The 21794-nt window shown below is 34.7% G+C and overlaps 1 protein-coding gene across 2 annotated transcripts in view; it reads right to left on the bottom strand.

Annotated features, from left to right (window-relative positions):
- The window catches only part of LOC6048784, an 87751-nt gene that overhangs the window by 65272 nt on the left and 685 nt on the right, over window positions 1–21794 (bottom strand). The window lies entirely within an intron of this gene.

Genomic DNA, 21794 nt, shown 5'->3' with positions numbered 1-21794 from the left:
TTGAAAAATCGATTGTAGAATTCAGAAAAGGTCATTTATGAATTTAAATCAAATCAACACTTTTTAATCCAGGCCTGCCCAACGTCCGGTATTGTCTGAATTTAAAAAATAAGCTTGAGATCAAATTTTAACATATTATAAGCACATTGTTCATGTTAGAATTTAATTCTTATAATTTTTATATTGATATTTTTTAAATTGAAAAAAATTGCAGGAATACAAAATTATCCATTTCTTAACATTGTGAAATTTATGAAAAAACTTGGATTGTTGTCTTAAAATTTACAAAAAGAGACTAAATGTTATTTCTTTCGGTTTTAACTGTGTTAACTTCAAATGTGTTTACTTTTTCAACTTTTATCAAATATTAGTTTCGGCCCGCCACTGCTTCAGAAAAATTAGATCTGGCCCGCAGGGCCAAAAGGTTGGGCAACCCTGTTATAATCCTTTAACAAATTATTAATTTTGGGATCATAAATCGGTACAAAACTTAAAAGTTTATGAAAAAAATGTTTTCATAATTAAGGGGTTACATACATGTAGAAAATCACAAAATTTCATATTACAGAAAATTTATTAAATCCACTTAAAAGATGATTTTCAATCACTCCTGAAACTTTCATGAAGATATTTCATGATTTAACTGAGTTAGAGACGATTTAAGCTCAGAATTTTGCCATGCGCAAAGCCAACTGTCTGACTTTCTGAGCGTTATTCTCTGAACACCGAATTGATTTGTGGGTGCCACGATATCTCGAGATGGGACGGACCAAAATTTTGGGTGAAGACTCCCGTGTTCCGTGTGCATGACGAAGCCCGATTTTGAAATTTTTAATTTTCAAAAAATACTAAAACCAAAAACTGGAGATTTCTTATATGAAAAACAGAAAAATATTTTTATCTTTTGTTTAAATAAACTTTTTGAAAATCGGCCTTCGTCATGCACACGGGACCGGTTTAACGAGTCTTCACCAAAATTTTGAGCCGATTTGGTCGAAGCAATGTTGAGATATCGTGGCACCCGTTTTTTTGAAACTGCTAACTTCAAAAAGCTATATCTCGGCAATGATACAACCAAATGTCTTCAAATTTGTTTTGTTAATAGATGAAAATGTATTTTATAATGCCCTGAAAACAGATTTTGAAAAAAGTTTAAGTGTGTGCTCAAACCAACGTCTGACATTTTTGCCGATTTACATGTATGTAACTCCTTAATTAACTTTAGCATGAATGTAATAGTTGTATTTGTAGTTGTGAAACTTTCTGTTACAACATTTCAAAAATCTGGCCAATAATTTGATTTTTTTTCCAGAATGTCTGTATCAAATATTTGGGTGCACCGGGCTCTGGTTGATGATAAAAATATTAGCTAAGAACCAGAATACTGGTCAGTTTCATTTAGACATTTATGAACTATTTCATCAATTTGCAAACTGCTCATGCATAGCTTTCACACTGTATAATTATGATATTCAACTTCAAAACCTCATTCAATTACCTATCACATGTTGTGTCATAATAACAAAGTGCACTGCCCCTCTCAAAAATGTCCAACATTTCACGCCAGGTCTAATTAGATTAATAGCATTTGGTAATTAGCGTGTGGTTCCACTCGGTCCTCGTTGTCAGCAAGTTTGTGTACCTACGCTAGAACATCATGCACAACCCAACCTCCCCAGGTCAGGACACGACAGTATAGTGACACCAAAAACAGCTCTCCCAATCCCAAGCCCCACCACTAATAGGTCGTAAATTAGAGCACGGCAACGTGTTAGAACCATAAATCATGCACATCCAACAAGGTCCGGCCACCGTACAATCAGAATTCAACTGTACGCAGAACATACACGACGGTTTAATTTCTGCGAAAAGTTGTTGACACTGGCCAGCAACAAAACATCAAACGGAACGGAGTTTTTCACGCGTTTGCGAAAGCAAAAAAAAGCCTCAAACCAAATTGTTATCGCGAACGAAACGAAACGAAAGATTTTCCTCTGACAAAACCAGCATCCATCGGATCGTGAAAAACTGCCAAAACAACAATGCGGTGGCGTGCAACCCATCGAATCGTGCAAAATTTTCCGCAAAACAATCTCGCTTTTGAGATGGTAAAGTTACGCTGTATTGTAGGATGAGGAGCTCTGTGCTGGACTTTGATTAGCAACGCCGTTACGTAGTTACTCATTCAAATTAATCCCAAAACAGCGTCCAAAATAGGTCCAACGACCCTTCAACTTGCTAAGGTACACGCGCCTGCAGCTAGAAAATATCGTTCCAATTCAATTAAGTAATACGTTCCTGCCGGGTTTTGCATTCTGGGTATTACGCAATTAGAACGCTGCATTCCACGCCCGCGATGCTGTTGATGAAGTTGAAGAACTGGAGCACGCTTGATGGCAAGAAATTTTGCATCATTCGTGGGTGCGAACCCGCGATTCGGATTGTTTTGAAAAAAATCCCGGGGAAAGTTGGTTTCCGCTGGCAACAAAGTTGGCTCGCGGATGCATGCTGCTTCGTGCAACATAAAATTAGTTAGTGCTTGATCGTGCTCGGGATGAATAATTAGAACGAAATATTACATTTTTTTTTTTTTGGAAACAACAAAATGACTTTAATTGCGTTGCTCAATCCATCCGTAAGTGAGCAAGTAAGCCTTTACTAAGCAATTTTATCAGGAAGGGAAAAGAACACCAGTTCCGTTGGTCTGAACCGGGATTTGAACCCCGATATACTACTTACGAGGCGGAAGCGTTACCACTAGGCTACGAGGCTTCGCTTTTGACGTTTTTCTATCAAATAGAAACAGTTGATTTGCTGCAGAAAATGTTAAATTTTAAAACATTTTTTGCAGCAAGTTCTCACCAACATATACAGTATGTAAAAAAAGTATTTACACCCCTTGGGCACTATGCACATTTTGTGATGAAACATGGAAAAAAAATAAAGTTTGACAGGAACCTAGTACCGTAAACTGGGGTCAATCGGGACACATGGGGCGAATTGGGACAGCAGTTTTAACCATGTTGGAGCACAATATTTTGATTTTTCTGGTTGGTTTCGGTGAGAACAGAGTCAGGCCAACAAAATGTGTACATCCATTTTCAAATTTGAAAGCTTTAAGTGCTCTAAAAACTGCTGTCCCTATTCAGACTGTAGTCCCGATTCACCCCAGATTACGGTACTACGTTTTGTTCAGAAACTCATGCCGAACATTTTGCTACAAAAAGCTCATGAAAAGATGATTTCTATAAAAAGTTATATAACAAATACTACTACGAAAATAAAAAAGGTGCCAAAAAAATTTGTACACCTTTCGAAAAATTAACATAAATAATGTTATTTGTTGACAAATCACCATAAATCCAGTCTCCCAACTCCAAATAGGCATCCTTGACTGATTAAAAAAATAATTTGGATTGAATATAAAGTTTACTAACTACTTAGTATAAAAGTTTATATAACTCTGGAAATTCTATATAAAATTTATCTAAACTTAATTTTGCAAACTTTTAATTCAACTAAATGTCAATATATTACCATATAATTGCTAAATAAACATTTTGGAGTGGGTATAACACCGTTTTGGGGGTATTTGTATCGATAGAATAGATTTTTCGTTGGAATTTCGTACCAACCCGGAATTACGTCGTAGGAAAATCCGCCGGCATCCGAACCGGTCCACGATTCACAAGTCAACCTATGTGGAATCGGAAAGGGCATAATCCGATCTTTTGATACCCATACATCTAGGTTTTCTTTAAAACCTACGTTTTTAAACAACATCTTAACATCTTATTCAATAATACAGTAAAGTCGGTTTGCAATCATTTGTTTTCAAAAAATCAAGGTTAAAGATGTTTTTACATTTAAGTGCATTGAAAATTCACTAAAACTCAAAATATTTTTTTTTTTTTGCAATTCCGTCGTGAAACTACTTACTTTTCCTGTCATTCTTGAACGACGAAATAGCCTACTTTTCTGTACCAAAAATAACAGAATCGAATACCACACCCAAAACTGGCAGCGCTAGTCCGAGAGAATGATGGTCTCGAGTCGAGAGAATAGTGGTACCATTCACGGACGCAGAGAACACAGCTCGAGATGGTCGATAGAACTATTCTCTCGAGGTTCATTTGCAAAAAAAGTTCATCCGTCAAACAAAAAACCAAAAGTGTCGACAACGGGAATCGAACCAGAGACCTTTGACAAACCAATCCAATGACTTAGCTGCCTCGGCCACCACAGCTTGGTGACCAAGGAGAAGTCAGAAGTCGATGTATGACACTTGTTGGAGATTTATTGATTCATCTAACGAATGAACTCATTTGTTATGATGGTGTGAGTTGGTACCATTATTCTATCGATTTTGGCACTGAGCCCTCAATAAATTTTGAGAGAACGATTATCTCGACTCTGAATTTTGGGTGCAACACTTTTCAGCACTTGTTTCGAAAAGTAACACTTTTCACCTTTTTTTTTATCTAAACGATTTATTGACAAAATACATGAAAATTTTACATAAAATTTCACTCAGTGTGTGTTTTTTTGAATTGCAAAAAATGTTGTATGGAACTCGTTGCAAAACCTTGATTTTTTCAGCACTCTTCGTATTTATCCAACGAGGTTCACCGAGTACGACTCGTGCTGAAAAAATCCTTTTTTTGCAACTTGTTGCATAAACTACTATTAACTAACATCTCAAACATCTAAAAAATGACGCAAGGGAATGCATTTTAAATTGTTTTCCGCTGAATGCATTTAAAATTGTATTGAAATTTTTAGTTTTCTTGAAAAAAAAATGTTTTGCGACCTTATTTTTCGGGCCATTTTTGAAAGGGGGAACAAAAACTTTCAAAAATGATTGTAACAGTCATATATAAATAAATTAATTAATAACTGTCTAAAATTTGAAAGCCAGCAATACAAACGTAATTAATGGAAAACTCTTAGATCAAAATAAAGATAATCTTGATTCTTAATTTACGCAATTATTTTTTTTGATGATTTGATCATATGTTTCATTTTTTTTAACATTCCTCGACGTAACAAATCTGAAATTGTGTCCAATTTTGAAACATTTCATTGTAAAAAAGTCTAAGTTTAAATCTTTCGTTATTAACAGCTTGAAACTTTTCATGTTTTGAAGGTATTTGAAAAGTACATCAAAATATAATACCTTCTCGTTTTTTTATGAGTCTTGAGTTTGTGTTCATTCCATGTCTCATCATATGGCAATGTAAAGATCCCGGAATTTTTGCAAACTACTTAACTTTGTATATTTGAAAAAAAATTTAAAAATAGGACAAATTTATAGAAAACATAACTTTAAGTCAATTATTTTATAATTTGCCATACATCGGAAAATATTTCTTAATATTGAACTATTTGAAAATGTCTTTTATTTCGGACCAGTTAAATTATTCAAAATGCAGAAAATATATTTTGACATAAGAATTGTGCTTCGTTTGTCCAAAAATGTGATTAGTAAGGCAAACATTTAATATATTGTTGTCGCTCGAGAAAAAAAGGCCAAAAGTAAAAATAAACTTAATTTAACATTTCAAGCCTAATATTCTTTTCTTTTTATAAAAAGTATCACGAGATGTTTTCTACATAATTGGAATTGCGTAACTTAAAAAAAAAAATCAAAACGTCAATAAATCTATAAAAATATTAATTTCCATCTTTTTTGATCGCTGGTCCCAAAATTCATAGATTATAAAATGCTTAAAAAGTCCCTTTTTGATACTAAAAATAAAAGTTAATCGCTGTACTGTAAATGTTTTGCAATCGAATTTAAAAGTATTTTCAATGAAAATAAAGTTGTTTTGCATTTTTTATTGTTCCCTCATTTTTTAAAGAAATTTTAGAAAGGACACTTGAATTAAAATTTCCATTGCTGTGATATTTTGTGCTGAACTTTAGGTAATCGAGTCTGGTCCACTTTCAAGCAAGAAGTTTTCATGATGTTAATAGAAGATGCTAAATTTAAGAAAATACTCAAAAAAGGTTAATCATAACAAGTAAAACAAGATTGGAATAAGATACCAAAATCACATCAAGATCATGAAATTGCCTAAAAATGACTGTGACTCACATATTGATGGGAGTGCGTCAATGATCTTATAACACGTGTTAATAATAGTTAATTCTACGCGATTCAATATTAATTAACGTTCAAGTCTGATGTTGCAATAACTGTTTCAACTTTACACAATTAACACTTGATACCAATTTTGTGTTGTACTAGTGATTAAATTGAACACACAGAAGCTCTTAGTCAGAGTTAATTATCAATATACAGTAATTCCATTTGAAAAGATCATACACCAAAAAAAAGGTGCTAAGGCTCAAATTTTTTTCCTGGGGTTCCTTGGCCGAAGTAATTAGACCCGTATTTTTTGTTTGGCTTAGAGTGACCTACACTGTGCTAGGGTGGTCCCAAAATGGAAATTTTCGTCATTTTTTGCAAAAACCACATTTAAAAACTCTTTGCCATTTCAAAAGATTTTTGCTGTCTAGGGCGCAAATGAAAGTTGATTGATCAAAATTTGGTCTTTTATAGAAAATAGTTTGTGGATCGAAAAATCTCGCCTAACATTTAAAAAGGTCGAATGTAACTATAAAGTGCCGTTTTTACGATTTTTACGGTGTCTGAACACAAGAGCCTATGCCTGAAAATATTTTTATCGGATTCCTTTAATAATTTTACGTAACATACTCTCAAATGGGAGGTGTTCCTCAACAGGAGATATGAATTTTTGATTTTTTGTTCGATTTATGTTATTTTTAAATGGAATTGCTGCAAAGGCTTTCTAGGCCCAGTGAAAAAAATATAATTTAACTCAAAAATGACGAACTCCTCGTCACAGTGTCCTGATGCAAACAATGATCGAGCTGTAGCTGTCACAGCCCTGTGAAGTATGTTGGAGACTAATATCGGGCAGTCAGTCAAAAAAACCAGCTAGAAGTCGCCTGACAATTTTTTTTGCTAGAAAGAGATAGGAAACCTGATGCAAACAAACGTCCAGCTGTCATGTAAACATACTTTGAATGTGTTGGTAAATTTCTGACTAGAAAGCCTTATAGTTGTTTATTCTGCGAATAATCTAAGAAATAAAAAAAAATTTAAAGCAGGATTTTGTACAAAAATATGATTTAGCTCATTTAACGACTCGCCCTTATCAAAAGCAAGGCTCGATGTCCTACTTTGCTTCAAGCTTGTCGCTCACCAGCTGACGCACTAGGAATCCTGTAATAGCAGGTACTGCAACACAAAGTGCATCTTTCATGACGCACCGCTGCTACTAGAGAAGTGCAACCAGGAGTCATTAATTTACCACCCTCTTTGCCCGTTCATGTTCTTGGGATGCCGTCATCTAATCGTCCAATTAGTGCGCGCCCCGTTTGTTTGTTTACCTGTGAATGGAGGCGAGAGAGAAGAAAAAATAGTTGATCAGTTCAGATGTGCAAACACAATTTAAGTTGGAATCAATAGCATTATTTTCTGCGAAGCAATTAAGTTCAACTAGTTGATTGTGATGAGTAAGCTTAAAGCTCTTAAGTTTTAAAAGTTTTGATTATAAAGCTTTTGTAGTTGAGCATTTTTCATTTGTCACTATAAAAGCCAAATTGCCGTCGAATAATTTCAAATTATCACCCTGTATACTAATCACTTCCTTAGGATACTGTCTCGACTAACAATAAAAATGCCATATCAGTGCGTCTCAACAAACCCGACTAAAAACCTCTTAAAACCTCGTGCGTCAATTTTCCTCACGTCTCACTGCGTCCCAGTGAGACTCTTCCTCGTCGTCACTCGACTCGGTCAGACTAAAATTAAGTGTACATCACTTCCACTTTTCAAAACCTGACCCAGCCTGCCGGTACGAATTACCGGCATTTAGCTTGAAGGCTTGCAAAATGATGTCATTTTTGCCTATTTTGCTGTAAATAGATGGGACTAGATGGGACAAGTCGCGTCTTCTTGAAAAAAAACAGCGATGCGTCTCGCCTTTGCGAGACTTAATTTGACCGACCAATTTCACGAGGTAGTGGAAATTGTCACTACCACCCACTTGAGCCGCCCACTGGGCTTGTTGAGAAGTTGGCCTATTAAGTCTCGACAATGGGTTCAAAGAAAACGAAATTTGAATAAATGACGATTAATTTCGACCGTCAAGGGTTGGCTCAGCCGATTTGTTCAACATAGATCAAGACAATAGCGAGTGAAAGAGATGGAAAAACTAGCCATACAACATTGTTCCAACTCAAACTCATAAGGTTCAATTCTATTGTTTCAAACGTCACACGTGAGAGTGCAGCTTACAAACATACATCTGGCAGGTAGTTTGTGGTTTTGCTTCAAGGCGCACTGTAATTTCTCACCTGGCGACTTGACTTGGTTTGTAATTCAACAATTGTTCGGAGTCGTCACCGACTTTGTAGTCATTGATGAACTCACTTTTATTAGCGTGACCTTCGCCTCGGCGAGGTTCTGCTGGCAGTAAAGGTGTTCATGGGTTAGCAAGTTCGGTTGGGCGGATCCCTTATTCGATAGTGATCACTTGGATGACGTTTGTTTGAAGTTTCAAGGAGTCTCATATTAAAAATCTATTTCTCAACAAATTTAATTTTCTACTGCGCAATAAAAATGTGTTCGAACTATACTTTATGTTTACTGAATGAAATAAGTTCCAGCGAATGCAAATGATCTATTTGTAATCAACGATGATGTGTAGACAAGTGTCATGGTTGTGTAGCACACGGGCGATTTTTTATTACTCATTGAATTTTATGACTAGTAGAGTTTGCAAGTTAATGAGCTAATTTGTTTGGATACAGCTCACTTTTGGCTTGACAAACTATGCATTATTATTTGGTATTACCTGAAAATTTTCAACAACAAAAATCTTTATGAAAATGGAAAGAAAGTTTTTACCGATGATTTCGCCAAGCTTTTGAAAGATTGAAAACCAATGAAATGCCATTGCAAATATTTGTAACGAAAAAATTAACATATTGGCACTTTGTCAAACATTTTTTTTGCGAAAACTCGTTTACATGTGAAAAGTGAACTATATTTTTCATATCGCTTAAAAAGTGCTATACATAAATATACTTTTTAACAATAAAAGGCTTATCGAAAGCCTTCAGTTCCTTTTAATTTGAAACCAATTGTGTTAAAACATAGTACAAGTTCCGATCTAATACAAATCGTCCCTTGTATACTATCTAAAATATCAAACACAATTTTTTCAAACATGCTAATTTGACACACAAATTTAGGTACGGCAAGTTGACGTTTCGCTATCAAAGGTAAACAAACAACTACAAAGCAACGTATATCAGCCCAGCTAGTTTTCTAGGTTGATTGTAGATGATTACGGAATAGGCCGTCCCAAAAAAATGAAAAGTTGTCATATCTTCAAATAATCATAAATCAAAATTAATTTTCTTAAAGTTCATATCTCCAAGCTGTGAACGTGATTTTTTTTTGTATGTACTTACATTCGAATGAAACAAATATATTTATTAAAAAAAAAACTTATTTTATCAAAAAAAGTTACCCATTAGAGCTTTATTTGTTCATATCGAGAAGAGCACAGAGCAGTACTTATAAATATGTCAGTACGTCACATTGCGAGAAAATCTCATGATTTTTCATGAAATGTTATTAACAAATATCGTTTTTGAACGAGCAAAATAAAAATATCCAAAATATATACCTTTCCGTTTGTAATCATAGTAGCCAATGTTTTATGCTAAAAACGTACTTCCATCCCGGGAATTCCCGGGACAAAAATCCCGGGATTTTTCTAAATCCGGGAATTCCCGAATCCCGGGAATTTTCATAATTTGTCCCGGGAATTCCCGAAATTGAAAAAAATATCAAATTTCGGTCTGGATATTCAGATTTGGTTGTAGAAATAGATGAACATTTGAATACATAGTATTCGATCCGAATTTTAAAGCATATATCAGCTTTAATTTAGCTTATTAGGAAAAATGGTTTAAATTTTAGTTCACAGATCCGCAAAATGCCTGGCGCTTTGAATATTTTCTATTTAATTGTATGTTTTTTTAAAGACTGATTATTATAACCGGGAACCGTGGTGTAGGGGTAAGCGTGGTTGCCTCTCACCCAGTCGGCTTGGGTTCCACTATGAGCCATCTCCATACAAACAGGCGGCCAAATTATTTTTTTGCTTTTTAAATGTTTTTTTCATACAAATTTGGGTAATTGTATGATATGATAAAACGTAAATGTTCAAAATGGCATATCTCCGAAAACGCAAAAAATCGCAGGCTGGAAATTTCAGCAATGTTAGATTATAATCCAATCTTTCAAGTGATCTTAGTTTTATGTTTAGCATCGGTTAGCAAAAAAAGTACTCGATTAACAAACACAAAAAAATATGATTTGTCAACAAAATGCTCCAGTTATTCGATGAAAACTTCAGTTTTTGGTTTGGAAATAACATTTTATCTGTCAATAGTTTAAAAGCTTATCTCATTACCTTTCCAAAGATGTATAATTGTCCTAATAAAATATTTAAAATGGCTGAGCTTTGTTAAAATTAAACAATCAGCCTTTTTTACGAAAAACGCTAGTTTTTTACTCAATTTTTTGACTTTCAGCTTGCGTATCTCCGTAACGAACAAACTTACAGCTTTGAAAATTTGGATTTTTCTTAGTTAGAATGTTTACTTTCGAGAAAAAAATACCAAAAAATATTTGGAGAAGGTCACTTTTTTGAAACTTGGCCACCCAATGTACCATAGTGGGTTCGATCCCAGACGGTCCCGGTGGCATTTTTCGAGACGAGATTTGTCTGACTACGCCTTCCGTCGGATGGGGAAGTAAATGTTGGCCCCGGTCTAACCTAGAGGGTTAGGTCGTTAGCTCAATCCAGGTGTAGGAGTCGTCTCCCTGGGTCCTGCCTCGGTGGAATCGCTGGTAGGCAGTTGGACTCACAATCCAAAGGTCGTCAGTTCGAATCCCGGGGTGGATGGAAGCTAAGGTGTAAAAAGAGGTTTGCAGTTGCCTCAACAACCAATCCTTCGGACACCTAGTTTCGAGTAGGAATCTCGTAATCGAGAACGCCAATGCAATGCTGTAGAGCGAATAATTTGATTTTGATTATATTTATATTTAGGATTTTAATAGTAGACATCACATTGTCTTTTCAGACTGAATTTACTAACTAACGGGACAAACACGAACCCGGGCCCCTTAGCTGATTTTCCCAATTTGGCGGAAGTAACTTAAAGATAATTAGTAAAATATGTTTTATACAAAATAAGATATTCAAAACTTATCTAAAATGTTAGATTGACTGGTGTCATTTTATTTCTTGAGTTTTTTTAATCTCTGCAATTACTCTTAGCTTTAAAAAAAAATGTTATTACAAAAGCCGACTCGATCCTAGCCAGGTCCCAGTACCGAAAAGGACCTAATAAAAATAATTTTATGAAAAAAAGATTTTTTTTGAAAATAAAAGAAAATCACACCGTCTTTGCAGACGGTCGCTTCTCATTTTTGTAGACATTTTTGAAGAAATTTTTCAAGCTTTTCCAGTTATGGCATATAAAAAATATATATGAAAGAAATATATTTATAAAAAACTTATTTAATTTAAATCACATTGAAATTGAAATTTGTGGTTTTTTTTTCAAATCCTAAAAATATCATTTTTTATTTCTTTTATGTTATTTAAAAACTGTCGTCCTTAATTAGATTGAAGTGTAGATTGTCACCAATTATTATTCCCGGGATTTCAAAAATATTTTTCGGTTTCCCGGGAAATTCAAAACCCGGCAAAATTGGATATAGGGTAGGGTAGTCATCAATGAGACACTTTTGGTTTTCAACTTTCAACGATTTTTCTAATTTTTTCATCAGCATGTTTTAATGAGCTTTTAGTTGCATTATCATTCTTTTAATGTGTTCTAACATTGACAAAAATATGAGATCGATCCGACATCTACAGCCAGAGTTATTCAACTGTCTCATTGTAGACGCACTTGGCAGGAACAATGAGACAGGTGGGGAACAATGAGACACTCTACGAAAATCAACATTTTTCTAGCAAAACATCATGTTTTTGTATTGTTCCATTGCAGGTGACTTGCCTTGAACATTTTAGAGCAATTTTGCCAACATGAAACTTTTAATAACAAAAGTTACACTAAAAAGTATTTCAATTTTGTAAAATCCATATATTAATACCAAATAACTTTGTATTTTTGGTTTAATGAAGTTTAAACTCTATAAATATGCCAAAAATCACTTTTAATTCATGTTTTGAAAGATTTCCATCGATTTTGAAAAGTTTATTGAAGAAAAATCAAAGTGTCTCATTGTTACCCATGGGCTGAAATGAGTGGGGAACAATGAGACAGCCCTGGATTCTGAGTTTATTCTAAATTTTGGCCAAATCTAATGAAAGGACATTGTAGCCCAACTTAATCCCTATGGAACGTCGAAAGAAATTTGAAGAAATATTAGTTTTGGTGTAAATGGCAGCCTACGAGCGAAAAAGTAATTTTTGTCCATAATTTACTTTTACACCCCAGAATCAAACATTTATGAATAACTTTTCAAGGGAGCGTCCATAACCAAAGCCACTAATATGGCAGACGTGTATCCACACAGAAAAAAATCAATTCTCGTAGTCGTGAATTAAGTTCACGAATGTGAGAACCACGAAGGAATTTATTCATGAGTATGGTGCATTTGCACTATAAACGTGAATATATTCCTTCGTGGTTCTCGCATTCGTGAATTTAATTCACGATTTCAAGAATTGATTTTTTTTAGTGCAGTAGACACACCTTTCCCCCAAATATGAGCCTGATTGGTTGAAACTTCGACTTGTGAGAGCCATTTTATCATTGTTCCCCGTGTCTCATTGATGACTACTCTACCCTACCAAGAATTTTGAAAATTCGTCACTTTGTGTTCACTAAAATGCAAATATCTCGGCTGTGCGTGGACAAAAATTGAATGTTAAAAAAAGCAAAATGATCTCCGTAAAATTTTCTATAAGCTGAATGCATTTGTTTTGGCTGCAAAATTTGGTGGCTCGTTTTGGGGAGTGATTTTTGAATTTTTTTGTCTGAAAAATACAAATTTTTCTCCCTAAAACGCCCTGCTATGCCCAAACACAAGCTTTTATGGACTATGTTTGTGGAGGAATTTGTTCAGGGGACATTAAAATGTAACTTGAAGCTCAAGGCGACCCAATTTGAATGACTTTAATATGATTGTTACGCGCATTTCTGAATAATACTCAAAAAATGCACTTTTTTCATTCAAGCTCCGCACGCGAGTTGTAAACCATTTTTGGGAATTTTTTGTTGTATGAAAACATTTTTCCTGTTATCCTGACATATCATTCTAGAGGTGAGCACCGAAGATTTGACAACTTTTAATTTTTTTGGGACGGCCTATTGGGATCATTAAGAACACATCGGGCCGATGACCTCTTTTAAAGTTTCAACTTAACTACTGTATAATTCGACTTTTACTACAGTAATTCAGAATTTTTTTTACTAGAAAAAATATGATTAAAAAAATATTTTATTTATTGCACCTTTAAAAAACACTCCAGAAATGTATAACATGGTGGGTTTTCTAAAAAAAACACCTTTTTTACAATCTTCCGGACTTTTGTTAAACTCGCTTTTTAGCATAAATGTTGAAGTATAAAATACTGAAGTACTAAACTTTATCATTTTCAGTAGCGATACCAAAACAGACATAATCGGTTAAGTCAGGGCTGAGATAACAAAGTGCAATTATTTCGATCAACATCCAACCACCCGCACAGACATTTGCTGAGAATTTGATTCTGAGTCGATATGTTTACGTGAAGTTGGGTCTAAGAGGTCAAATTAAGAATTTAATTTTTTGAGTGATTTTCTAGCCTTTCCTCAACGAGGTGAAGAAGGCAAAAAGCAGTGATGATAGAAAATCTGCTCAGAAGAAAGCGAAGAACAAATCTTATGCGAAATAAAACTAGCTCGAGTTACTAGAGAGTTCAAGTAATCGACAAAATTCAAACCACCCTTTCAAATAAAAAAAAGATAAATACTATGTAAACAAAGTACACTCTCGATATTCGGAATATCTGGAATCAATAAACATTTTTCCATAAACGTCTGAGCTTATTCCGTTGTCAACGCAACAAAAGCATCATCCCATTCGAGAATGGGCCACTCAAAATCGACAATTTGTCATCAAAAATTGAAACCAGTAGTGGAGCGCGCTAACGGCATCATCCACTTGGTGAAGAATCCGTTGACACTCGACTCGGAAACATTCCAGATCGTAGACAGATGTACATCAATTAAGCGGATAAAGTGCGCGCGCGCTCGCATCGGCTATGTTCTTTCAAGAATAGGAGAGGGAGAAAAGTGATTCCATGTTCCAGTCGGAGAGTGTGACATTAATTAATAGCAAATCAAATCAATTCATTTACGGCGTGGTTTAAGTCCAGCTATAACCGTTTCGTACTGGGTTCCAACGGTAAAACCGCTTATTTTTGTTTGAATTACAAAACAACTAAAAAACAGTAGTGATCACATTCCACCCAGTTTGTGTGACACAGATAAGCGCATGTTTATTGATGACACTAGGTTGTACCGTTTAAACATGCCACCACACACACGAACATACATGAACTGAATTAGATTAGAATTCAAGATCAAAAGATCAACTCCAAACACAATCGGTGCTTCGCTGGTGCTGTCCGTAGCTCGGACAGTCCAAACTCCGAACAAACGCAGGCTACGCGCATTCTCGGAATCCAAGCTGGAAGCTGTCCCCCGAGTAGCAGGGTGGTGAATCATTGCCATGAATATTAATGGCTTGAAGACAATTAGGCAACGTGGTTGCACGACTGTAAGTCTCGGTTAATTTTGACCCATTAACCTTGCTTGAAGTGTGTTTGGAGTTGGTTCTTGGAAGTTACAAAAACGACACAAGTTTGGCCATTGTACCACAGAGACAAATGATAACAGCCATTGATGAAATTATCATGTACATTTGTCTTTGAAACTCACCCCAGAGGGGTTCATGTGATTAATGAACACACACCTTACCATCAACGCCCTCATTTGTGTCCCACATTTGTCGCACCATAATCGGCAAATATCGCGTTAATTACGGAAGCGCCGTTTGTGACGACGTGACCTGGTCGAAGGGTTGAAGTTTTGAACCAGAATTAACGAACTGCCATTCATGGGGAGCAGGGGCATAAAGCCGCGACTGTCCGATAAAAGTCTCGATAATTTGTTTAATAAATAAATTATACGGCTCGTGAGGTTTCTCCATTGTGAGCTCGTGCAAATGTATGTGTGTGTACAGAGTGTATGTGCCCTTTAATTAATCAGTTCACGGTACTCGCTAGTACATGTACAAAAACACACACACACACATACAAAAGAGACCGATGTGGGTCGCGTACCCCAAAAAAAAAGTGGGGGGAAAAGTGTTGATTGTTGACATGAAAACGAGCATAAAGCACTGCCGATCGACGACAATTTTCCATAATTTGTGTGTGACTGCGTACGCCGTGAATGTCCGTGTGTGTGTTTGAACTGCAGATATTGACAGGTGTGTCAGTATATGGGAAAAATAAAAATCACACACCAAATTTCCGACTAAATTTATTTTATTTTGTTTTATTTTATTTGTTATTTGAAAGCTGAGATGATGAAAATGCTTTTTTACTTCAAGCATGCTCGAACTTTTGAAACTTGAGAAAATCAAAGATAAGCAAATTTGAAGCAAACTGATGCAAAATTGTAAAAAATGTCTCACACAAAATTGAATGATATTGTGAAAATTTATCATTTATCTTCTGAATAACTTAATAACTACGCAGTACAATACATATTCCATTGTTAGTAAATATACACTGTATTTCATTAATTGTTCCTTTTGCCCCGCCTAGCTGTAGAACGTGCAAAAAACAATAAATTGGAAATCGTTTTTTTATCCCGGGCAGCTGGGAAAACCAAAACGGAGATCATTTCAATAACAATTAATATTAAAATATCTTATTTCGTTATCAGAAAGTCATGATCATCGGTAATGAGAAGAAAAAATAATAACATCCCCAACAATTAACCTAAAAATGTTATTGAACAGATCTTATGACTTAAGTAATATTTTAGGCTTTATCAAAGCTGTCACAACCGCTTTAAAACCTATCAGCCAGAACCAACATTAAAACCACTTAGTCGTAACAAACTCCCCAGAACCTTGATAAACCCCACATAAAACCCAAAAGGACCTCCGCAAAAGGTTGTTACGGCCTATTTATAAAACCCACATAGGAGTTCAAGGCTTTACAACGAAATCCTAACAACCTCCTTAAAGCACGGGTATGAATCTTCAAGCAATTTCAATAAGGCGACTTTTATCAGAAGAAAGTGAAGCATTTTCACTAGTTCTTACTGTTCTGTGTTCTGCGTGCACGTCCGCAAACATAGACCACACACATACTAACACAAAGCGCCACCAAGAGGCAAAAGGTGATTACGAATATTTTTGACACTTTCGTTAAAAATATACGGTTTTGCAAAAACAAATAACAAAACCAACTTTTAAGTGTAGTTTGACTGTCAAACTTGTAATTCGTTGCTGATTTGTTCGAAAATTTGTTAAAAATAATAAGTTTTTTTTGCAGCACCCATTTTGGACGGACATTTCTGTTGTCACCTTCTGGTTCCTTGGATTCGCCATGGATAATTTCACAGTGTAATAAACAGGGCAGCTACCACCACGTGGCGCCACTGTTTCGAATGAGAAAACGATACAGGTTTTTCAGACCAGTTTCAATCCCGTGCTTAAAGCCTTGATAAAACCTTTGTTAAAACCTTATTAGGAGTTAGGGAAAATGACATTTCATACGTCTTCATGCGTCTTAAGACAAACAGATTTTATTCTGGCAAAAAATAAGTCTTCGTCTTGCCAAATGCCAAATTATGGAGATGGTTGTCAAAAATGGAGATGATGATATGTAGGGTTAGTGAAATTTCACGATTTCGCGGACAGCGTGAAATCTGTGAAATTTGGCTTTTTCCGCAAAATCCCGTGAAATTTTATGTTTGTGTGAAACTGTAACGATTTTTCACAAAATGATTTATCAAACTCAAATAAGAATAAAAATAATCTTATGAAATACTGTAAAACTAAGCGAGTGAATACTCTTGCTTAATTACTAACATAGGGTTATTGATTATTGACGATTTCGAGTAGGGCGTCAAAATCGTAAAATTTATCAATTTTCTCAAATCTTTTTTTTTTTTCAAACTAACAACATAATAAATATTTCATCCATACAGACTATTTAAGTAAATTTTATTAGTTTACAATTGAAAAGCTTGGTATGAACCATTTGAAGAATTGTTCCATTTTTATTTATTATTTTTTTCGAAACTCACTAAGTTTAGTAATTTGTAATTAATTGGAAACGATAGCCTGTTAGAGTAACACATTGTATCAGATTAAGGAGGGACGTTGTGATTGTTACTTTAGGTTATTTTAGTAATATTTTCATTCGCTGTTATAAAATTTTTACTGATATTTTATTTGAAAGGTATAGTTTCATATGAAATTAAAAGAATTAAGCTTTGTTTTATTCAAATCAAAATGAAGGGTATTTTTTATCTTTGAAATCAACTTTTAAAAGCATTTCAGATTTTTTTGAGTTTTGTTTAATTTTAACGATATTTGATTATTTGATTGAATTTTGAATTTGTCTTTCAATTCAATTCGGTTTTATTGGTGAATAATCAAGATACAATCCGTTGTTTTGCAATTCATAACAGAGTTTTGGAATTCCTTTCAGCTGTGTGTTGCATCATAATCCATTTTGGAACAATTATTTCTATAACTAAAGCACTAGAAACAGCAAAAAATAAAAAATAAATTGCTTAAAGTTGAATAAAAATTTCGATTTCGTTACAAATATTTAATTTTTGCATTTCTAATTTAAATTTGAATAGAGAGATGAAAACCTTTAAAATTATTTTTAATATGCTTAAGGTCGCGAAAATTCAAATTATTGAATTCATTATGGCTGGACAAGATTGTTAAATCTGGCTTTGATATGAAATTCAATATAATGAAGCAAATTAACGAAAACTGTTTAGCTTTATTAGTCAAATATTAAATAAAAGCAGTTCAATCAATGAGAATACGCATGCCCTACATTTTTTTTCAAAATATATATGGAGCCCATCCATAAACCAGGTGGAATCTTTTTGGAAAAAAGGAGATTTTTTTTGTGTCTGGTTCAAATTTATTGAATTTGTTTTTAGTTTATTTAAATAATATATGATGAAGCATAAAAAGCTGTTTCTGTGATTTCAACATAAGCTTTCCAGATTTATTTTAAAATTTTTCACGTTCCGCGAAATTTGCGTGAAATTTGGTAGTTTGAAATTGAGTTCCCCGTGAAATTTGCAATTTTAGAGCGTGAAAAATCACTAAGCCTAATGATATGATAGATATTGGTAATTAAAATAATTTGAAACCATATTTCTCAAATTGGTGGCTGAAATTCAGCTGCGGTTAAAATTTTATTGATGATTGTAGGGGAGATAGAGCCAAAAAAATCAACTCGCTTAATCAAAAATCATTATTTTGTAATCATAGTTTTTAATGTGAAAAAATATTGTATTGCTAATCTTTGTAAAAAATGTTAAAATTATGTTTGAACTTCTGTGGCTATGCTAACGATGTCACAAATTCAACAAAATTGTGTGTTTTCATCAAATTTATGATTTTTCATTTTTTTTCTGCCAAGATGGCGGTCAATCATACTCAATCAGAGCACGCGTTTAGCGCCATATTTATGCACTGCTATTTGGCCGCGATAAATGCTCTTTTAGGAGCTTATGATTTTAAAACTTGGTGGTGGCTAGTTGGTTTATAAATGTTACTTGGGGAGAGAGTAAGACAATAACAACTCAAAGTATGGAATTTGGAAAATTATTGTTCATTAATATTCCAACTTTAATAATGAAATCATCAGTCATAACCTAATTTGTTATTATTTTTAATTGTCGAATTTCACATTAACTATGGGGAAATTTTTATCATTTTTTTTCAAGGTTATTTTGGTTATAAAATTTGGTCTTTATAAAAAAAATTAATGTGAAACATTTGAAAGTTGTTTTTATAAATTTAAAGGAATCAACAATTTATTCGAAAATTTTCAATGCGTCCATAACCAAATTATTTTTTTATGTTGCCAAATATGATCAGAACAATCGGAAAATTTTGACCAATTTTATCAAGGACATTATTTTGGTCATGAAATGGGGTCTTTATACCAACAAAATTTTTAAAAGTGACAAATTTTCAAGTTGTTTTTTTTTTAATTTTTGATATACCCCCTAAAGAATAAACCATAATCCAATTTGTTATCTATTACATTTTTTTTTTCAAATGTTGAATAAAATTTGTAAGGCGTCATCCATAAAGTATGTCACGCAAAAATCGGCCAAAATGTGATTAAATTATTCTAATTATTCATTTTTTAGAATAAACATTGTGATTTGTGATTTTTTTGTGATCCGGTACCGTGGTGTAGGGGTAAGCGTGGTTGCTCACCCAGTCGGCATGGGTTCGATCCCAGACGGTCCCGGTGGCATTTTTCGAGACGAGATTTGTCTGACCACGCCTTCCGTCGGACGGGGAAGTAAATGTTGGCCCCGGTCTAGCCTAGAAGGTTAGGTCGTTAGCTCAATCCAGGTGTAGGAGTCGTCTCCCTGGGTCCTGCCTCGGTGGAGTCGCTGGTAGGCAGTTGGACTAACAATCCAAAGGTCATCAGTTCGAATCCCGGGGTGGATGGAAGCTTAGGTGTAAAAAGAGGTTTGCAATTGCCTCAACAATCAAGCCTTCGGACACCTAGTTTCGAGTAGGAATCTCGCAATCGAGAACGCCAAGGCAATGCTGTAGAGCGAATAATTTGATTTTTTGATTGTGATTTAAAAAAACAGTTTAGTATCTTTTAAAAATTAGAAGACCTGGTATATTCAAGTATTAAAAAATCTTGAAATCTGTTTTTCACAGCTTTATAGCAGTTTTCTTATAAACACCCTGCTTTCAAAGCATTTATTTTTATCAAGCAAAAAGTTGCAAAATACCGCCATCAGGGGTGACATTGGGTCTGGGGTGGTGAGTTTGGGTCATGCAAAAATGCAGAAATTTGTAAGACCCAATCTCACCCCCCACACCCAATGTCACTCCTGATGACGGTACTTCTAAATAATAGTAAGCAACAATTTTAGAAAAGAGGATTTAATTTAGTTGTGTTCATTTCAAATAAATACTTTACTTTATGGATGATGCCTAAGCTGGTAGCTAATGTTTATCGATTTTAGTCTGAATTTGAAAATTTGTAATATTTACATGTATTTAGTACTCTCTTCAAGTACTCTTCCAAACTTCTGAAGAAGTTTTGAAGAGAATTTTATCCTACCACGGTCCAAACTGCTATGCTGTAGCTATCTTGAAGAGCTCTTGTAGAACTCCTGGAAAAAATGTTACTTGGGAATGCACATTTTGTGATGAAACATGTATACAATTTAAAGTTTGACAGAAACCTAGTACTACGTTAAGTTCAGAAACTCATGCCGAACATTTTGTTACAAAAAGCAAATGGAAAGATGATTTTTATAAAAAGTATATAACTTTGTTATGGTTTCGTTTGAGAAACCTGCCAATAATTTATGGAATTTCGTAATTTTCGTTCTCGTGGATAGGTTGACCACATAGGTTGACTTGTGAATTGTGGACCGGTTCGGTTCCCGCGGATTTCCCGACAACGTAATTCCGGGTTGGTACGAAATTCCAACGAAAAATCTATTCTATCGATACAAAGACCCCCAAAACTTGAAAACTTAAAAAATAAATTAAAAAAATGGTGATTCCAGAGAAAACCTCACATAAATTTGAACAGTTTTCGGAATGTTACGTCTGAACCAATTATTGCAAATTTCAGGGGGGGTTGTCTTAGACCAGTTCTGCATATCGATCCCCCCCCCCCCTTCTACCGTAATTCCGGGTTGGTACGAAATTCCAACGAAAAATCTATTCTATCGGTACAAAGACCCCCAAAACTTGAAAACCGAATCCGCGCCCTTATAACACATTGCCACCGAAATTGATCCCTAGAGGGAAGCACAGAAAAGCCATTCACGACAGCTCAACAGCAACAACATTGAGTTAGCAGCCTTCACCCACAAAGTGAACACCAGCTCAACCGAACCTACCAAACTCACCAAACAACCAACCATCAACAACAGCCGGTCAAACCACAACACCGTGGTGGACACGGGCACGAAATCGAATCGAATGTCCTGCGAATCAATAGGACCTCTCTCTCTCTCTCTGTGGTACAGATTGGTTCCAATCAAGTTGAGTTCTCCCTCGGGGCAACAACTTTCATGTTTGGTTTGGTTTGAATGTTTGGTTTTGATTTGGTTTTAAAGTACGAAGTTTTTGATTGCCGACAAATTTTGATTTTGAGAATTTTGTTTTTACAAGACTTTTGAGGAAAAAAGTTTTGTGGAAAACAGCTATCGATCTGAGGTATAAAGAATATTTCTTGATAATAAATAAGTAAATTTTGCAACTAAAATTATCGGCTTAGTTGCCGGCTTGGACTGACCTCACATTAGCATTTTCCAATTTAAGTTTCTTAACGCCCACTGGTGCAATTAAAACCCCTTCTTCCACCCAGTTTCGAGAATCATCAGGCGAGGTCAGC

The sequence above is a fragment of the Culex quinquefasciatus genome, chromosome 2 (genome assembly GCF_015732765.1).
Source record: "Culex quinquefasciatus strain JHB chromosome 2, VPISU_Cqui_1.0_pri_paternal, whole genome shotgun sequence".
Lineage (NCBI taxonomy): Eukaryota > Metazoa > Arthropoda > Insecta > Diptera > Culicidae > Culex > Culex quinquefasciatus.
The sequence above is the reverse complement of the archived record's forward strand: the minus strand, read 5'-3'. Positions and strand labels throughout refer to the sequence as shown.